The following is a 14,363-nucleotide window of genomic DNA, read 5'->3' as shown; positions in this document are numbered from 1 at the left end:
AGGGATGGTAAGGCGTGGTGCACTCCAATGGGAAATAAGTCCAGAGAGTCAGGTTCTGCAGTAACCAGGGTGCTTCTTTACTGGAGGAATTCAGATGCAAAACAATACAGGCGAGCATGCTCGGCCGAGTACCGTTTCGGCTCGAACATCGCTATGCTCAGCACTTATTGGTACTCGGCCAAATACCACGTGTGCTCGTCGCATTGCTCGTAATTCCCTTCAGTGTAATGCCATAGCCATGTTAGCTATTAGCCTTACTTTGATTGGCTGGCCGGAACACGTGATACCAGTTTATATAGGAGTCGATGTCCCGCGCTCGGATCATTCAGCATCAGGGAGAGCAGACAGTAGGCAGGGACAGATAGTATTTTGCTGGAAATTCACAGATTTAACTCCAAAAAAACTATTGAAAGACCAAACAGTCCTCTTAAGGACTACAGTGTGTGTTTGACAGCAGTGCAGCACCATTTTTTTTTTACCAGGGGTTAAATTCAGCAGTATCAGGGACAGGCGTATTCAGGAACGGACAGATAGTGCAGGGCTGGAAAATCGCTTTTTTAAGTACCCAAAAGCTTTTGAAAGACAGAAAGATTTGATATTAGTTAGAAATACAGAATGCCATCAGATAGCAGTGTGTTTAGCAGAGATTATAAAAAGGGGCTTATTCACTAGAGTGGACAAACCTGATTGTGCATGCAATTAGGGGTGACATGGTGTCATGACACCTTTAAATGCATGTGCAAGTAATGATGCTTATATTTCTTACCTGGTAACAGATGCCTTTGCTATCTGGGTATTTGCTGGTAACAGATGCCTCGTGCGATCTGGACTTGAAGGAATATCTTCTTCTTGATTGGAGAATGGTTCAACTGTTCGCACGTGAGTACCTATAAAAGAAAGGATCGGACAGTTATTATTCAGTTGGTGAGCAGCAAGAGAAGAAACCGAACCTGTAAGAAGAAGTCTCCAGCATGGAAGAATTACTCAAGCAGTTAATTTCCAAAGTAGCATCTTCAGGAGGTGAAGAGTGGCTAAGAAAATGCTTACAAGAAGATGCAGCAGGATCGAACGTACATCCGGATAGGTCCTCTTCTGATTCGGTCTGTGCTGCCTTTTCCCTTAGGAGCGCAGAGCCGACAACGTTTGACGTCATTCCTATGCGACCTCAGAAAGAAGAAGAAGCTCTGCCTCATCCAGTTCCAGCTAAAAGACCCAGGAAAGAAAAGACAAGATATTCACCTTCAAATCAATCGCCAAAACGCAGGATTAAAGTATCAGCTGCGCAACAAGGCTCGAGAGCATCCGACAGACATCGCAAGCGTTTTCAACAGTCTCATCAGCCAACTGTCAAGTCCACTGCCAGATCATCAACGGTCAAGCCGGCGATAGCGACACTAGATTCATCAACTGGTGAGATGAATTACACACAAACACTTAATAGTGACTGTTTTTTACAGGGCACTATACAAGAACAGGGGAATAGCCATATATCAGATGTTATGTTTGATAGGAAAAAGATAGTTGTTTAAAGACTTTATTTCTTTTCTATCAAAAAACGAATCACATACTAATGCAGAAACGGTATGGTCTATACAAGAAAATGATTCGGTAGTTGAAATGCCTAATTCTTTATCAAACATGGATAACTTTACAAAGGCCGAGGATAGGTTAGGACCTCAGTTAATTACCTATTTAGATAACTGTGCAGGTATTAAAGAAACTTCTTTAAAAGATACTATGCCTTGCCAAATGTCTCCTCTGGGCTTCCATCTATCCCAACAAATCAAAGAAAAAATATGGAGAAGAGAATACGTGGATTTATTCTCTTTACTCCCTTCATCAAAAGATGTAAAAAACGATAAGAAGGAAGAAGAAGATAGGAAACGCAATATACAGAAATCCTTTTTAAATTGGGTACAAGCATTCTGTATTTACGCAGCAGTGTTAGGGGAAAAACAGCCTTTACATTGCTGCGATTTATTTTATTATTTGGATAGTATATTGGAGGCTTTCAGAAATTTTGGAGGCACTGCATGGATTAATTACGACGAATCCTATAGACAAAAATTAGCAGTATTCCCTAATTTAGGTTGGGGGACGAAAGACGTGGGTTTATGGCTCAATTTAATGTTACCACAAAGGAATTTTCTTTTTCGTAACCAACAAAATAAAAAAGGATTGTGTTTCGCGTTTAATTAATCCATATGTCGATGGCAAAGTAATAGCAAATATAAACACGAATGCAGCTTCTGTTCAGGAAATCATTCTGCATCCAAGTGTTTTAAAAAACATGGATTTCCGGGTAGTACCAAATAGAGCAGGTGACTCCTTTAATTCTGCCAAAGCTATTACATTATTTAAAACATTACCCAGACAAACAGAAGGCCCATCTTCTAATTAATGGTTTTTCTAAAGGATTTTATGTACCAAGTTTTTTAGGTCCAGGTTGTACTGTAGTAAAAAATGCTAAATCCGTCAATTTAAATAAATTCATTGTTCAAGAAAAAATCGATAAAGAAATTTCAGATAATAGAATTGCTGGTCCTTTTTCTTTTCCCCCTTTTCATAATTTTAGAATTTCTCCACTTGTTCTGGTCCCGAAAAAAGAAAATAATTCTTATCTTCTGATTTACAATCTGTCTTTCCCCAAAGATGGATCTCTGAATGACACGATTAATAAGGAATGGTCTACAGTGCATTATGCATCCTTTGATATGGCTTTAGCTCTGTTATGTAAGGCAGGCAGAAATGCTCAGCTGGCTAAAACAGATATTAAGTCAGCATTTAGACTATTACCTATCAATCCAGATGGTTACAATTCCCTAGGTTTCCATTTTGATGGAAAATGTTATTTTGATAAAGCTCTCCCAATGGGGTTCTCTCTTTCCTGTAATTATTTTGAAACCTTTTCTACCTTCTTACAATGGATGGTAGAAAAGCATTATAACTCTGGATATACAATTCATTATCTGGATGATTTTTTATTCATAGGCAAGGAAGGAACCGAAGAATGCATTAATCTGATGAATACTTTCTGCGGAATTGCAGAATATTTTAATATTCCTTTAGCTAAGGAAAAAACTGTATTTCCAACTACAAATATTAAATTCCTTGGTATTTTTATTGATTCAGAAAAAATGGAATTTTTAATTCCAGAGGATAATTTATTCGCCACAATGGTTCAGCTCATTAATATGATATCAGCTAAGAAGACTATACGCTGCCACGGCTGGAGTTAAAAACCCATACGATCACATACGATTATCCTATCAATTGAAAGAGGATATTCGCATGTGGATAAGTTTTCTTGAAAATTTTAACGGTCGAACGGTTTGGCAAGAGGAATTCGTGGACTCGGATTCTCTCCATTTATTTACTGACGCAGCTATGTCAGTAGGTTATGGAGCCTGTTATGGTACACATTGGTCTGCCAGTAGTTGGCCAATAGAATGGCAGGAAAAACCATTCATTAAAAATAGAAATTTTTTAGAGCTTGTCCCTGTTTGGATTGCTTTATCTATTTGGAGTGAACATTTTAAAAACAGACAAATATTATTATTTTTGGATAACAAAGGTGTAGTATTTGCCATCAATTGTTTATCTGCACATTCTACTTTTGTTATCGGTTTACTTAGATTAATCGTTTTAACGTGTCTTCAAAATAATATATGGCTTAAAGCTAGATACATTGAAGGTAGGAATAATACTATAGCCGACGCTTTGTTCCGACAGAACATGACACTATTCAGGGACCTCAATCCAGATGCGGACAAAGAAGGAATAGCGTGTCCAACCCATCTATGGGACTTGATGGCGAATTTATAAGCAGGCTCCTACAAAATTTGGTAGCAAACACTACATGGGCTGCATATTCAGCTGCATGGGCTAATTGGCGGCAATTTTGCTCGGTCAATAGTTTGGAGGAAACTGCTAATGATTATATGCACTTGTTATTATTTATTCAAAAATTATTTAAGGAAAAAAAAGGGGATTATATAAAAAAAATGATTTACGGCATTTCTTTCTTTCAAAAAGCTCTTAATATTCCTCCTTTTTCAAAGAATTTTTTATCAAAACAGATCATAAAAGGAGCGAAACGTGTAAAAAGTCTACAATTAGAACAAAACCATTATCTTAAAAATTTTATGTTCTATTTAACCACCTCAGCCCCCAGTGCTTAAACACCCTGAAAGACCAGGCCACTTTTTACACTTCTGACCTACACTACTTTCACCGTTTATTGCTCGGTCATGCAACTTACCACCCAAATGAATTTTACCTCCTTTTCTTCTCACTAATAGCGCTTTCATTTGGTGGTATTTCATTGCTGCTGACATTTTTACTTTTTTTGTTATTAATCGAAATTTAACGATTAAAAACTTCCATGAACTCACTATGCCCATCAGCGAATACCTTGGGGTCTCTTCTTTCCAAAATGGGGTCACTTGTGGGGTAGTTATACTGCCCTGGCATTCTAGGGGCCCAAATGTGTGGTAAGGAGTTTGAAATCAAATTCTGTAAAAAATGACCTGTGAAATCCGAAAGGTGCTCTTTGGAATATGGGCCCCTTTGCCCACCTAGGCTGCAAAAAAGTGTCACACATCTGGTATCTCCATACTCAGGAGAAGTTGGGGAATGTGTTTTGGGGTGTCATTTTACATATACCCATGCTGGGTGAGAGAAATATCTTGGCAAAAGACAACTTTTCCCATTTTTTTATACAAAGTTGGCATTTGACCAAGATATTTATCTCACCCAGCATGGGTATATGTAAAAAGACACCCCAAAACACATTCCTCAACTTCTCCTGAATACAGAGATACCAGATGTGTGACACTTTTTTGCAGCCTAGGTGGGCAAAGGGGCCCATATTCCAAAGAGCACCTTTCGGATTTCACAGGTCATTTTTTACAGAATTTGATTTCAAACTCCTTACCACACATTTGGGCTCCTAGAATGCCAGGGCAGTATAACTGCCCCACAAGTGACCCCATTTTGGAAAGAAGAGACCCCAAGGTATTCGCTGATGGGCATAGTGAGTTCATGGAAGTTTTTATTTTTTGTCACAAGTTAGTGGAATATGAGACTTTGTATGAAAAAAAAATAAAAATCATCATTTTCCACTAACTTGTGACAAAAAATAAAAAATTCTAGGAACTTGCCATGCCCCTCACGGAATACCTTGGGGTGTCTTCTTTCCAAAATGGGGTCACTTGTGGGGTAGTTATACTGCCCTGGCATTTTCCAGGGGCCCTAATGTGTGGTAAGTAGGTAAATGACCTGTGAAATCCGAAAGGTGCTCTTTGGAATGTGGGCCCCTTTGCCCACCTAGGCTGCAAAAAAGTGTCACACATGTGGTATCGCCGTATTCAGGAGAAGTTTGGGAATGTGTTTTGTGGTGTCATTTTACATATACCCATGCTGGGTGAGAGAAATATCTTGGCAAAAGACAACTTTTCCAATTTTTTTATACAAAGTTGGCATTTGACCAAGATATTTATCTCACCCAGCATGGGTATATGTAAAATGACACCCCAAAACACATTCCCCAACTTCTCCTGAATATGGAGATACCACATGTGTGACACTTTTTTGCAGCCTAGGTGGGCAAAGGGGCCCAAATTCCTTTTAGGAGGGCATTTTTTGACATTTGGATACCAGACTTCTTCTCACGCTTTGGGGCCCCTAAAATGCCAGGGCAGTATAAATACCCCACATGTGACCCCATTTTGGAAAGAAGACACCCCAAGGTATTCAATGAGGGGCATGGCGAGCTCATAGAAAAAAAAAAAATTTGGCACAAGTTAGCGGAAATTGATTTTTTTGATTTTGTTCTCACAAAGTCTCCCTTTCCGCTAACTTGGGACAAAAATTTCAATCTTTCATGGACTCAATATGCCCCTCAGCGAATACCTTGGGGTGTCTTCTTTCCAAAATGGTGTTATTTGTGGGGTGTTTGTACTGCCCTGACATTTGAGGGTCTCCGCAATCATTACATGTATGCCCAGCATTAGGAGTTTCTGCTATTCTCCTTATATTGAGCATACAGGTAATGAGATTTTTTTTTTCCGTTCAGCCTCTGGGCTGAAAGAAAAAAATGAACGGCACAGATTTCTTCATTCGCATCGATCAATGTGGATGAAAAAATCTCTGCCAAAAAAAGAAAAAGGAGGGGAAAGGCGTCTGCCAGGACATAGGAGCTCCGCCCAACATCCATACCCACTTAGCTCGTATGCCCTGGCAAACCCGATTTCTCCATTCACATCAATCGATGTGGATGAATAAATCATTGCCGGGATTTTTTTTTTTATATATACAAAGTGTTTGCCAAAGTATATGAACACCGCCACCTCCTCAGCTCATATGCCTAGGCAAACGTATCTTTTACTGCAGAGGAGAAATCTCGTCTTGCAGCGCCGCATACACCGACTTGCGTGTAACCTGACAGCAGCGCAATGCTTCTGTCCGAATGCACATCAGTGCTGCAGCTAGTCGATCGGTTGGTCCACCTGGAAGGTAAAAAAAACAAAACAAAAAAGAAAAAACCAGGCCGCAAAGCAATAACTTTATTAACTTTAGAACAGAACATATTAATTTTTTTTTAACTTTTTTACTTACCGGTAATTTTTTTTTTGTTTAGTTTTTTTTACCTTTATAGAACAAACCTCTCCTTCCCCATGGGACAATGTGCAAAGCGCAAATCGCCCAAAGATGTGGCAAAGTACGTTATGCACTTTATCCCAGGTGAAAGGAGAGGTTTGCAGCAGCTGTGAGTAAAAGGGCCCTAATAGCCCTGTGTGCCTGTCCTGTGAGATGCAATCCCTATGCTAGGTGTACCTGTGTGTGGTACTTCCAGAAACACTCACCAAAGCATAGGGCAGGGTGGTCAGGGCAGTCAGGACAGAAATAGCGGGTGTCACGCCTTATTCCACTCCTGCTACAGACACAACATCTTTTTCGGGGTGACGGTTGGGTTGAGGTACCAGGAACGACACTGGGGAAATGTCGCTCGTGTAGACGGCTAACTACACTGGTGGATGGGGCCACGGAACCTCCTGGGTAAAGGAGGTTCTCGATGATCTCTTCCTGGAATTTGAGGAAGGATCCTGTTCTCCCAGCCTTACTGTAGAGAACAAAACTATTATACAGCGCCAATTGAATTAAATATACAGACACCTTCTTATACCAGCGTCTGGTTCTGCGGGAAACTAAATACGGAGACAACATCTGGCCATTGAAGTCCACCCCTCCCATGAGCGCATTATAGTCGTGGACATAGAGGGGCTTTTCAATGACACGGGTTGCTCGCTCAATTTGGATTGTCGTGTCTGCGTGAATGGAGGCGAGCATGTAAACGTCACGCTTGTCTCTCCATTTCACCGCGAGCAGTTCTTCGTTACACAAGGCAGCCCTCTCCCCCCTTGCAAGACAGGTGGTTACAAGCCGTTGGGGGAAGCCCACGCGACTAGTTCGTGCGGTGCCACAGGCGCAAATCCGTTCTAGAAACAAATGCCTAAAGAGGGCCACACTTGTGTAAAAATTGTCCACATAAAGATGGTACCCCTTGCCGAATAAGGGTGACACCAAGTCCCAGACTGTCTTCCCACTGCTCCCCAGGTAGTCAGGGCAACCGACCGGCTCCAGGGTCTGATCTTTTCCCTCATAGATCCGAAATTTGTGGGTATAGCCTGTGGCCCTTTCACAGAGCTTATACAATTTGACCCCATACCGGGCACGCTTGCTTGGGATGTATTGTTTGAAGCTAAGGCGCCCGGTAAAATGTATTAGGGACTCGTCTACGCAGATGTTTTGCTTGGGGGTATACAAATCTGCAAATTTCTGGTTGAAATGGTCTATGAGGGGCCGAATTTTGTGGAGCCGGTCAAAAGCTGGGTGGCCTCTGGGACGGGAGGTGGTGTTGTCGCTAAAATGCAGGAAACGGAGGATGGCCTCAAATCGTGCCCTGGACATAGTAGCAGAGAACATGGGCATGTGATGAATCGGGTTCGTGGACCAATATGACCGCAATTCATGCTTTTTTGTCAGGCCCATGTTGAGGAGAAGGCCCAAAAAAATTTTAAGTTCGGAAACTTGGACTGGTTTCCACCGGAAAAGCTGGGCATAAAAGCTTCCCGGGTTGGCGGATATAAATTGTGTGGCATACCGGTTTGTCTCTGCCACAACTAAGTCCAAGAGCTCCGCAGTCAAGAACAGCTTAAAAAATCCCAGGGCCGAACCGATTTGAGCCGTCTCAACCTGAACTCCAGACTGGGCGGTGAAAGGGGGAACTAATGGTGCGGCTGAAGTTGGTGACTGCCAATCAGGGTTTGCCAGCACCTCAGGGATTCTAGGGGCTCTACGAGCCTGTCTGTGCGGTGGCTGCGACGGGGTAACTAGTGCACGTGCCACCGTACCAGCTTCAACTGCCCTTCTGGTGCTCGCCACGTCACCATGTTGTACGGCAGTGCTGGTACTAGGTCCAGGGAGGGCTGCGCTGCTGGTGTATGCCTCACCACGTGATCCGGCAGCGACAGCCCCACTCTGCTGCTCTTGAAGCGGATCCTGCATAACCTGTGGTCTAGCGACACGGGGCCGGGTACGCCTGGTGCTGCCAGGGACCTCAACCTCCTCGTCCGAACTTTGGGTCAGAGAGCCACTGCTTTCTACAGGTTCATATTCTGACCCGCTAGATTCGTCAGATGAGGGTTCCCACTCCTCATCCAACTGGGTCAGAATCCTGTAGGCCTCTTCAGAAGAATACCCCCTGTTTGACATTTTGGACTACTAAATTTAGGGGTATTCCCTGAGACTACCCAAGAAAAAGAGCAAGCCTGTCTTACAAAGGGGAGGCTAGCGAAGTACCGGAGGCCGCTGCGGTTGATAAAAAATATCAAAACTGATTTTTTTATCGCCGCAGTGCGTGTAAAATGAATGTGCAGTGATCAAAAAAAAATATATTTTTTGTCACTGCGGTGGGGCGGGCGTGGGTGAACGCACGTGTGGGCGACCGATCAGGCCTGATCGGGCAAACACTGCGTTTTGAGTGGAGGGCGAGCTAAGGTGACACTAATACAATTATAGATCTGACCGTGATCAGTTTTGATCACTTACAGATACTATAAAAGTACAAATGCTGATTAGCGATACGCTAAACAGCGAATAAGTGACTGCGGTGCGGTGGGCTGGGCGCTAACTCACGCTAAACTACCTAACCAAGGGGCCTAAACTATCCCTAAAACCTATCAGTCAATACCAGTGAAAAAAAAAAAGTGACAGTTTACACTGATCACTTTTTTTCCTTTCACTAGTGATTGACAGGGGCGATCAAAGGGGTGATCAAAGGGTTATTTGGGGTGCAGGTGGGTGATCTGGGGCTAAGGTGTAGTGTTTGGTGTACTCACAGTTCAGTCTGCTCCTCTGCTGGATCCAACCGACGAAAAGGACCAGCAGAGGAGCAGACAAGCCATATAACAGATCATATTTACTAATATGATCTGTTATATGACTTGTGATGGGATTTTTTGAAAATCGCCAGCCTGCCAGCCAATGATCGTTGCTGGCAGGCTGGTGACGAACTTGTTCTTTTAATTTTGCCGGCGCGCGATGCGCATGCGCGGGCCGGCTTTGAGCGAAATCTCGCGTCTCGCGAGATGACGCGTATATGCGTGATTGTGCGCAGCGCTGCCACCTCCTGAACGCGAATCTGCGTTAGGCGGTCCGGAGGTGGTTAAAGCAGGATTCTTGCTGACTTTTTTCGGAGCTATCCGAATCAGTGAGATAACGGAAGCAAATAGAATTTCGGATGCCCCGCTGCTGCTCAAGGATATATGCCTATATGAAGATAAAATAAAAATATTTATTAAAAAATCTAAAACTGATCAGCTGGGTAAAGGTGATTGGTGCAATTTAAATAAATATCCTTTTCCAGAATTATGCCCTGTCAGAGCTATGAAGGATTGGTTACAAACTAGAAGGGTAATTCCTGGTCCATTATTTATTCACGTTGACAAATCTCCATTAACGAAATTTCAATTTAATTTTGTCTTATCAAAATGTAAGACTCATTTACAATTAGAGCAAGAAAAAATTTCTGCTCATTCATTTCGTGTAGGGGCAGCCACTTATGCTCATTCTTTAGGACTGAAGGATAACGTAATAAAACGAATTGGAAGGTGGAAATCCAATAGATACCAACTGTATATTAGACCTGAATTATTATTTTAATATTTTTCAGATTTAAAGATCGTATGGATCCTAGGAAACCAGCTTATATCTTTGGCACGTGATCGTTCAACGATGCGTTTTAAATCGGATAATTTAGGTTTTGGTAATAAAGTGGTTGTGTTTTGGAGAGGTATTTCTGGTATTAGAATTCAGGAAATTTATTCTTTATGTTGTTCTTTTTCTCTAACTTGGCCTACGCCTGATTTGATTATTCTTCATATAGGTACTGACAACTTGGGCAGAATAAGCACTCATTTATTATTAAAGGATATGCAGGATACATTTTGTAAAATTCAAATATTATTACCATACTCGCAAATAACGTTCTCAGAAATTATACCCAATTGGGATTGGAATACATCTCAAATATCCTTTATGGAAAAAATAAGAATCCGAATCAATAGGAATATAGATACATAAGTTGTCTTATAGACATATTGAATTAGAAGGGTTCACTGCAGGATTATATAATATAGAAAAGAATTCATTATCTGATTTAGGATTAGACATTTTCAATGTTGGATTGCAAAATTTGGTGGAGAAAGGCTGCGGTGTTAATTAGCCATCTAGCTCCGCTATTTGGCGGTGTGGGGTAATAGTCACTCTTTGAGTGGACTAGGTGGATTTAATTATTTATGGTGATTAACTGGTTTATCAGATTTAATTCAGTTTATATATTTATTTAAGTAACGTAAGTAACACCGTGGCCAATTTTATCCAACATATAAAAGAAAGTAAAATAAAATAAAGATGATTAATACTATTCTGAGTGTTGTATTTATTGAAAGTAGGTTGATAGATTGGTTACAATGGAGTTTATGACACCATGTGCCTGCTAGTGAGATCTACAGTACGCCATCAGAAAGCAGTGTGTTTAGCAGACATTATAAAAAGGGGCTTATTCACTAGAGTTTGTCTGCAAGTGAGATCTAAAGTACGCCATCAGAAAGCAGTGTATTTAGCAGCCATTATAAAAAGGGGCTTATTCACTAGAGTTTGTCTGCAAGTGAGATCTACAGAACGTCATCAGAAAGCAGTGCGTTTAGCAGACATTATAAAAAGGGGCTTATTCACTAGAGTTTGTCTGCAAGTGAGATCTAAAGTACGCCATCAGAAAGCAGTGTATTTAGCAGCCATTATAAAAAGGGGCTTATTCACTAGAGTTTGTCTGCAAGTGAGATCTACAGTACGCCATCAGAAAGCAGTGCGTTTAGCAGACATTATAAAAAGGGGCTTGTTCACTAGAGTTTGTCTGCAAGTGAGATCTACAGTACGCCATCAGAAAGCAGTGTGTTTAGCAGACATTATAAAAAGGGGCTTATTCACTAGAGTTTGTCTGCAAGTGAGATCTACAGAACGTCATCAGAAAGCAGTGCGTTTAGCAGACATTATAAAAAGGGGCTTATTCACTAGAGTGTGCCTGCTAGTGAGATATACACCGCGCCATCAGAGAAAAAAAAATTCTGGGGAAATTAACCTAATTTGTGCCACATCTCTGTGTGTGCGTTCAATCCAATGTTATTTGTATTTGGGACAAATTTAACTTGTTTTGGGCACATCTGTGTGTGCGTTCAATCCACATACGTTATATATAGTATCCCAGCAGAGTATTATTTGTATTTGGGACAAATTTAACTAGTTTTGGGCACATCTGTGTGTGCGTTCAATCCACAAACGTTATATACAGTATTCCAGCAGAGAATTATTTGTATTTGGGAAAAATTTTACTTGTTTTGGACACATCTGTGTGTGCGTTCAATCCACAAACGTTATATATAGTATTCCAGCAGAGTATTATTTGTATTTGGGACAAATTTAACTAGTTTTGGGCACATCTGTGTGTGCGTTCAATCCACAAACGTTATATACAGTATTCCAGCAGAGAATTATTTGTATTTGGGACAAATTGAACTGTTTTGTACCAAACATACTGTCCATATAGTGTAGCTTTCTGTGACAAATACACTACCACATTTGAAAAGAGTGTCTGTTGCGCCAATCTAAATAATCTGTGCATAATCTAGTGTCCATATTCTGTTCATTACTGGGGCATATTCTAACTCAAATTTTAAATCTGTGTGTCTTACGACAATCTAAATAATCTGGTCCAAATCTAGTGTACATAACGCGTGGCTCTGTTTCAAATACAGAACCACATGTGAAAACAGTGAATTTTGGCGAAAAGGTAAATATTTGTGCCTCATCTACTGTGTGTGCATTTCATACATATCACTAACATATACTGTACTTCATCTGCAGATGGTGTATGGTAGTCTGTGACATTATCTGAGCTACATCCCCTGTGTAAAGTGTGCGCATCCAAAATACCTGTTTTAATTTATTGGCGCGTACACGTACATATCCTACGATACTGTACGTGTGACATACTTTTAAGCATATATAACATTTAATATTAGGAATGCTGCCAGTACGAGACGTGGAAGTGGCCGTGATGCTGACGGTTCACGCAGAGGCTGTGGCCCTGGGCTCAATGAAACTGAGTAAAATAATGTATCTGAGGGCCTTCAGGTGTGCTAACCCTCAAACAGTGAAGGCGATGATGAACCTTTTAGAGACTGATTGTCCAAACTGCAACCACAAACACACTTATTTATCGCAAAGTGCCCACACAATCATTTACCCTGAATACTACAGTCCAATATAGTATATCTTCCATGTTCCTTATTATTTAGCTATAATAGCCTGCCTACAGTCAATGTGCTGCATGTGCCATTCATGGCGTACCCGACGCTGATGAATGGCAGGAAAAGTGTAAGGCATATTGGTGCACCATAGACTTTTTCAAGGGTAAGGGTGCCCACAGAGAGGGCTCTGAGTGTCGCCTCTGGCATCTGTTCAAGAGTTTCGCTGACCCTATAAAACATTATGAGAGAGGGCAGCCTAAAAAGCATGTTGATATGATGGAGGAGGAGGAGGAGGAGAAGGACGAGAAAAGGAAGATTGAACCATATAACCTTTTTGGTGGTGGCAGAGGTGTATGTGCAGTACATTACAAACAACACATTTAAAGTCCCTTTACATTCAGCTGCTTTGATCCGGTGGAGTAGAGAAGTCAGGGACAATCCATGCCCGGTTCATTTTTATAATAGTCCACCTGTCAGCATTTTCAGTTGACAGGTGCATGCGCTTATCTGTTATTATGGCCCCAGCATCACTAAATACCCGCTGTGACAAAAAGCTGGCGGCAGGGCAGGCCAGCACCTCTGAGGCATAAAGAAGACAAACTGAGGGTGGTCTGGCTATCACCCTGTGTAATGTCTTCCCCCTAGTTCCACCTCTTCCACATGTGAAGCGTCCGCTTTCATCGTTAGCAGTCAGCGTTTCACTAGACACAGAAGTGGTATGGTTAGGCTGATAATAGCAGCATCGCCACTCACCATCTGTGTTTATCCCTCAAAGTTGCGTAAAACCTTACAGAGGTCAGACATACAAGAGCATGTTGCAGCTGGTATTCCACTACTGCCCTCTGCTGCTCACAAAGCCTGGACAACATGTAGAACGTAGAGTTCCTGCGCGTGCTCACGTCACACAATAGTCTGTTAGCTGGCAAATGCAAGCGCTGCAGCAGCGTTGCCAAACCGACATATTGTTATGGTTTGAGTTTGAGTTTCTGACTAGGCTGTAAAATAAAATATGTTATGGTTATTTGGTTATTTATGAGTTCTTAAAAAGTTCATGCCATTGGTTTACCTCCACTCTTGTGTGTTAGGTTTTTAGTTATATTAATGTATTAAGTTTGGGATGTTTATTGTGCATGGTAAATATCTGCTGTATGATTGCCATGTGTGTGAGCTTGCTGAGCTACAAAGCTGCCAACAAGTTATGGCCATTATCAGACACAACCAACCTGGTCCCTTATACCCTGCCACAGCTCTGCGGCGGTGTGCTGTTTGTCACCCAAGCAAATGAATTTCAGCGAGGCCTGTTGCCGCTTCCCCATGAGAATTCAGAGTTTGCAGTGGAGGAGAAGGTGGAGGCAGAGGAGAAGAAGGGTGGGTTGCAGAAATCCTGATGGAAGTAGTGCCCCGCAATCCTTGGCGTCGGTGGCACCTGTGCCACCCCAGGGTACGACTCGCTACTGGTCTTCACAAGGTTCACCCAGTGTGCCGTCACGGAAA

At 41.8% G+C, this 14,363-nt stretch overlaps 1 long non-coding RNA gene across 1 annotated transcript; it reads right to left on the bottom strand.

The window, feature by feature from the left end:
* Positions 1–787: 787 nt before the first annotated feature.
* Positions 788–14,105, bottom strand: LOC120987322. The gene is made up of 3 exons (XR_005775989.1): positions 14,093–14,105; positions 8,257–8,261; positions 788–887 (listed from the first exon to the last, which is right to left on the bottom strand). It is a non-coding gene; the product is annotated as an uncharacterized LOC120987322 (long non-coding RNA).
* Between the last annotated feature and the right edge of the window lie 258 nt (positions 14,106–14,363).

Source organism: Bufo bufo, chromosome 1, assembly GCF_905171765.1.
Source record: "Bufo bufo chromosome 1, aBufBuf1.1, whole genome shotgun sequence".
NCBI classification, from domain to species: domain Eukaryota; kingdom Metazoa; phylum Chordata; class Amphibia; order Anura; family Bufonidae; genus Bufo; species Bufo bufo.
Note: the sequence above shows the minus strand (reverse complement) of the source record. Positions and strands in the feature narration are given on the sequence as shown.